Source organism: Arachis stenosperma, chromosome 9 (genome assembly GCF_014773155.1).
Source record: "Arachis stenosperma cultivar V10309 chromosome 9, arast.V10309.gnm1.PFL2, whole genome shotgun sequence".
Classification (NCBI taxonomy): domain Eukaryota; kingdom Viridiplantae; phylum Streptophyta; class Magnoliopsida; order Fabales; family Fabaceae; genus Arachis; species Arachis stenosperma.
In genome coordinates, this window is record NC_080385.1 from 15,462,656 (window position 1) to 15,468,221 (window position 5,566).

Genomic DNA, 5,566 nt, shown 5'->3' on the forward strand with positions numbered 1-5,566 from the left:
TTTCATATGAGGAACTAATGGTAAGTAGCATTTGGTTTTGATTAAATAGAAATAGAAATTTAATTAAGAGAAAAGTTGTTTTCTTTTGCTGGCATTGAGATGTTAAACTATGCCTGAAGTTGTGTACTTGACTAGATTAAATTTGTGACTATTGATATATGACCATATATTTATTACATGTCAAGAATTATGATTCTTTGTATTAAGCTAGGAGTATTCGAACTTAAAGCTTGCTTAGAGTCATTAGTATGCTGAATAACTAGCATAAAGATCCTCCGTGTTCTTTAAGAATTTGAGCTTTTTAATAGGATTGCCCATGTAATTTTCAGAATGGAAAAGAAGTCATTTATCTTATAAAAGTGCCTCTTTACCACCTAAAAATATGAACTAAAACTGAGCCGTGGCAATACACATATCACATAATGGAGCTGGATTAATTTTCTTCAATTAGAAATTTAGAATGCTTTTATACTATATGCAATCCACTAGTTATTAATTAAATAGTAAGGCACATCGTTTGGTTTTGGTATGCATCTCATAATCTCACTAAGCATGTTGTTCTGTAGTTAATAAAAATAAAGTGAAACACACCAAGTCATGTAATTAATTTGATTTTCTTAATTAGAAAATTGACCTCAACAAAGAGTGTACACACCAAGTCATGTGATTAATATAATATTCTTTCTTATCTTTGTGTTTCTCATCGTTATTTTGATGCATGTGGTGCCTTGTGTATATTAGATTTTAATTAAATTGGTTTAGAAACTTGGTTTGTGTAGTTTAAGAAATGGTGGTGGGTGAAAAATTGCATAATTGATAAATGCTATATTAGAATGCATAACCTGTTGCAAGAGTTAGGCATGAGAATAATTCGACAAAGTTCTTCAAATGATCCATGGAAGTGGAGTAGCATATGGCGCAAAGAGGATTTTCAACGTATTATGTTTGGAAATACGGTATGTAGTTTTAAATTTTTTAATTTTATAGAGTTAATGGGTAATTAAAATATGTAAAACCCGGTTAATTAATGACTAATTAACCCATAAATTAGAATTTATTCTAGAAAGCAAAAAATGTGATTTTTATGGCTTAATATGATAGAGGAGGTTGAGACGAGAATTTCGATACCAATTTTATAGAAATCGGACCAAGATTGGACCGAACGGGCCAAACTGGGCCAACCGAACCCATAGTGGGCCCTTGGGCCAACCAAACTAAACCTAAAAGGCTAAAACCCTAATTTTCAGCACTCTCTCTCCTCACTTGACACTCATACACGCTGAAATGAGGAACATGGGGGAAGAGCACTCTCTCAAAGTTCTACCCCTTGTTTGATCTTCAAACCACCATAACTTTTGATCTAGAACTCCGATTGCTGCACCGTTTGCAGCCATGCATTCACCGCAAAGAGCTCTACAAAACTCACTACTTTATTTTTGAGGTAAGCCACGATTTCATCTCAGTTCTTCATCCTTTAATTTTGAATTTAATAGAAAAAAATGTTGAGATTTTGGGCTCTTTGATGTTATATGACCCAACTCTCTTGAAAGAGATGATTAATCTTGTCTCCTTGAACTTTGGTTGTGGTAAGATTCTCAATTCTAGTAGAATATGTTGGTTTATGATACTTGGGTATTGAATTATTATGTTTGGGTATGATAATTATGGCTTAGGTAGTGTGTATATGAATATTGAAGATTGATTGAGATTTCGAAAAGCTTGAAAAAGGGATTTGGTGTGCAAAAATCTGTTCTTGAAGGTGTTGAGACCTTGAGAGCTTGTAGAAAAGTGATTTTGAAGTGCTCCGATTGAGCGTGGAAAATCGGCTAAGGTATGGTCTCGGTTTCTTATATCTAAAATATAATGTGGTGTGAAAACTTAGGCTAGAAGTCCTAAGATAGGAATTGAATTGTTGATGTTGTTGAATGGTTGTGATGTATGGTATGGTCATATATGTGATTATGAATATATCGCCTTGATGGTATGATCCATGAGAGATATGCATGTTGTGATATATGCTTGATGATTGATTGAGGTTGAATTGTGGGTGAAACCATGTTGATGGTGAGTATGATATTGATTATGTGTAATGATGGTTGATTGAAAATGATGTTGTTGGAAATTGGTATGAGAAAGAGTATATGACATGAAAATGTATTTGAGATTGAGTTAATTGAGTGAGATGGATTAAAATGATGAGATGGTGTTTTTGTGAATTTTGGTAAAAAAAAAAAAGTGAATGTATGAGTTGAGGAGGCTTGAGGTTGATTTTTGGTATGTTTTGGTTGATTTTGAAAATTGTTGGAATTGGTTTGTTTTGAAAATGACACTTTGTGGTTTTGTGTGAAAATGTAGTTTTTGGGCATAATTTGACGGAGCATAACTTGGGCTCCAGATTCCCTATTTGTGCCAAACTTGTTTAGAAATAAAATTGGATCCGAGATGTTTATGCCGTTCGAATAACGAGCGAAAAATGATTTGAAACGGAGAAGTTATGCCCGTCGAAAAATTGGGGTTTGAAACTGGAAATTCTGCAGCTCTTAACTTAGAAAAAATTTTGGCAGAATGCGCACCCACGCGTAAGCATGGCTGACGCGTACACGTCGTTTTCACTACCCACGCGTGTGCGTGGGTGACGCATACACGTCGATGAACTGCACCAAATGCCCAGTCACATTCCCGAGAGTTATGCGAGAATTGTGCCGATTTTGTGCGTGGGGCACAAAACGCACCCACGCGTACGTGTGGCTGACGCGCATGCGTCACTCGGCTTTCCTCCCATCCACGCATGCGTGTGGGCGACACATACGCGTTGATGTACTTTGTGGCTTTCCACGCGTGCGTGTGGGCGATGTGCACGCGTTACCCTGTTTTCATCCCAAAGTTGATTTTTGAGTTTTAAAAGCAAAATTTCATACTTCTAAGCCTCCGATCGCACCCTTTGTGTCTTAAATTATTATGATGTGCTTAGCGATGGGAAATAAGCTAGGGAGTATGGTAACTTGTGAATGAAGAAAGGAGAGAAATAATGATCAATTTATGATCAAATATGATTGTATGAGATACGGAGGATGGCGGTGGAAGTGCTTTATGTGCCATGAGCCAATGGGCTGTATTTGTTAATAAATTGGCTGGATATGGATTGAATTGTGAGCCGAATGGCTGAGTTATTGCCGAGTTACGGTGGAGCCATTATTAAATTATGGCCGAGTATAATTGCATATATGATATTGAATGAAATATGAATGTTGCACTTCCACTATCTGAGATACGAGTTTCCCTGAAAGACAAGCAGTGGCTAGCCTCCACGTGCTCCAGGTGGATACTCGATACTCTGCTGACCCTATGTCGTAAGTGTGGCTGGACACTATGAAAGTTCGGGATGAGCTCGCCCCCGTGAATATACACTAGTGAGGGTGTTGGATATGAATTATGATTATGTTGAGTATAACTCGAGTTGGGATGCACGACAGAGGGACAGTCCAATGGTTAGTTACCAGGACTTGTCAGGTTGACTTTATAACCGACAGATGAGACTCATCAACCATTAGGACAGGCATGCATCATATGCATATTATGTGAATTGTTTGGAATTGCCTAATTGACTACATATTACTTGCTAATTGTCTAAATATTGTATCTATTTCCTATTTGTATATCTCTTGTCTGATATAACTGTGTTTGCCATATTATACTCCTGCTGGTGGTTGAGAGGTCTGAAGAATTTGGAAAGGGAAGTATTAGTTAGACTGAAGATCTTTAGTCAGTTGCCATTTGTGGTTTAGTCTGTTTATAAGCTTTGAATTATCTGTTGGAAGTTCTAGGATTGCCTTCGGCTTTCCCTAGACATTACATGTTAGATATGTGGACACTGTTACCATACTGAGAACCTCCGGTTCTCACCCATGCAGATTTTGTGGTTTTCAAATGCAGGACGTGAGGCTTCTCGCTGAAGCATGCTGGAGACTTCTGCATTAGCGAAGATCCTTGGTTCTCGGGACTCTATTTTGGTTTTATATGTTTTGCTTAGATACTTTTATCCCCATTAAATAATACAAACTATGATGACTTCTCTTAGAGGTGGTTTTGGAGAATAGGTTTTCTGTATTTTTGTCCCTTTGGGTTTTCTCTGGGTTTCTTACTTTATTTACATGTATATATTTTTATGCTCGGACCAGTTATCTTCGCAACCGGATCTTTAGTTTTGATATTCATATTTTTGGCACTCTTTTGTATATATATAATCTCACGTTAGCTTATTTCCTTTGTCCGTTACGTTTTCGATCGGAGTGTTGCGTTTTCGAGTTACGATTTTGTTTTACCCCTTTTTCTTCAAAGGCTCCTAGTTATAATCATTTTTCACACTACTATACGTACCAAATTTTATTTTTAGAGGTCGTAATACCTTGCCATCTCTGAATTATGAATTAAGCATAAGACTCTCTATGGTAAGGTGTTACAAAGTAATATAATATTTTTGTGGCTTTTTTGTATGTAGGTCATTGATGATGTTAAAGCCGTGCAATCGGCCGTGCAATCGATTGAACCATATGAAGAAAGAAATATGACATTAAGAGCAGAAACATTATCAAGAATGAGACGACTTGAATTTCTCAAAATAAAAAGTGTTAGTTTTTTCTGAAAGCTTTAATAGCATTTTTAGCGAATTGCTATATCTTGAGTGGGAAAATTATCCATTTACTTTTCCATCCTTTTGTAAGCTATCCAAGCTTTTGAAATTAGTCTTGCAAAGGAGGAACATCAAGCAACTATGGGATGGCATAATGGTACTACTAATAAATAAAACTTGTGAAATGGAGAGAATTGAGGATGTTAAATTGCCCGAAAATAGTAGAGAAGGAAAGGGTGAGTGGAATAGGTAGTTCATGGATGAGAGAGTACATTAAGGTGTGTGTGTGTATTGTTCTTCCCATTATTCCTGCTCTTGTTTACAGGGTGTGCATCTAATAATTAGGGTTGTTTGTGTTTTGTGGTTACAGGTACACAATGAATCCACTGATAGACTTGTTATTGTAATTCCAGGGAGTGGAATTCCAATTTCAAGGTGGTTTAAGCATCAGAATAAGGGGGTAGATAATTTAATGTAGATAGAATCATTTCCAAATGCCAATGACAACAATTGGACTGACATTGCCCTTTGTGCCGAGATTGTTGTTCAATTTGCACCACCGCCCCTTATTGAGCTCTACTTTTACGACCAAACAGGAAAAGCCAATCTCGTCAACTATGTTGGTTGGCTTGAAAAGGAAGAGGAGGTGACAGATGAATTGGTTCACCTCTGCCTATTCTATTTTTCTCGCTAACTACTCCTTCGGGATGAAAAGCAGTAGGGGTGTTCATAGGCCGGGTGAAACCGGGTTTGATGTGACTCAGACCCGGCCCAAAATATATACCGGGTCTATTTGTTAGACCCAAACTCGACTCTAAACCCGATGAAATCTACACACTTTTGGGTCACGATTATACCATGTGAAAACTGGGTCATTAACATTACCTTCTTGTAAGATAGCATGTGAAAATACCCAAATTTCCAAGACTCCAACCA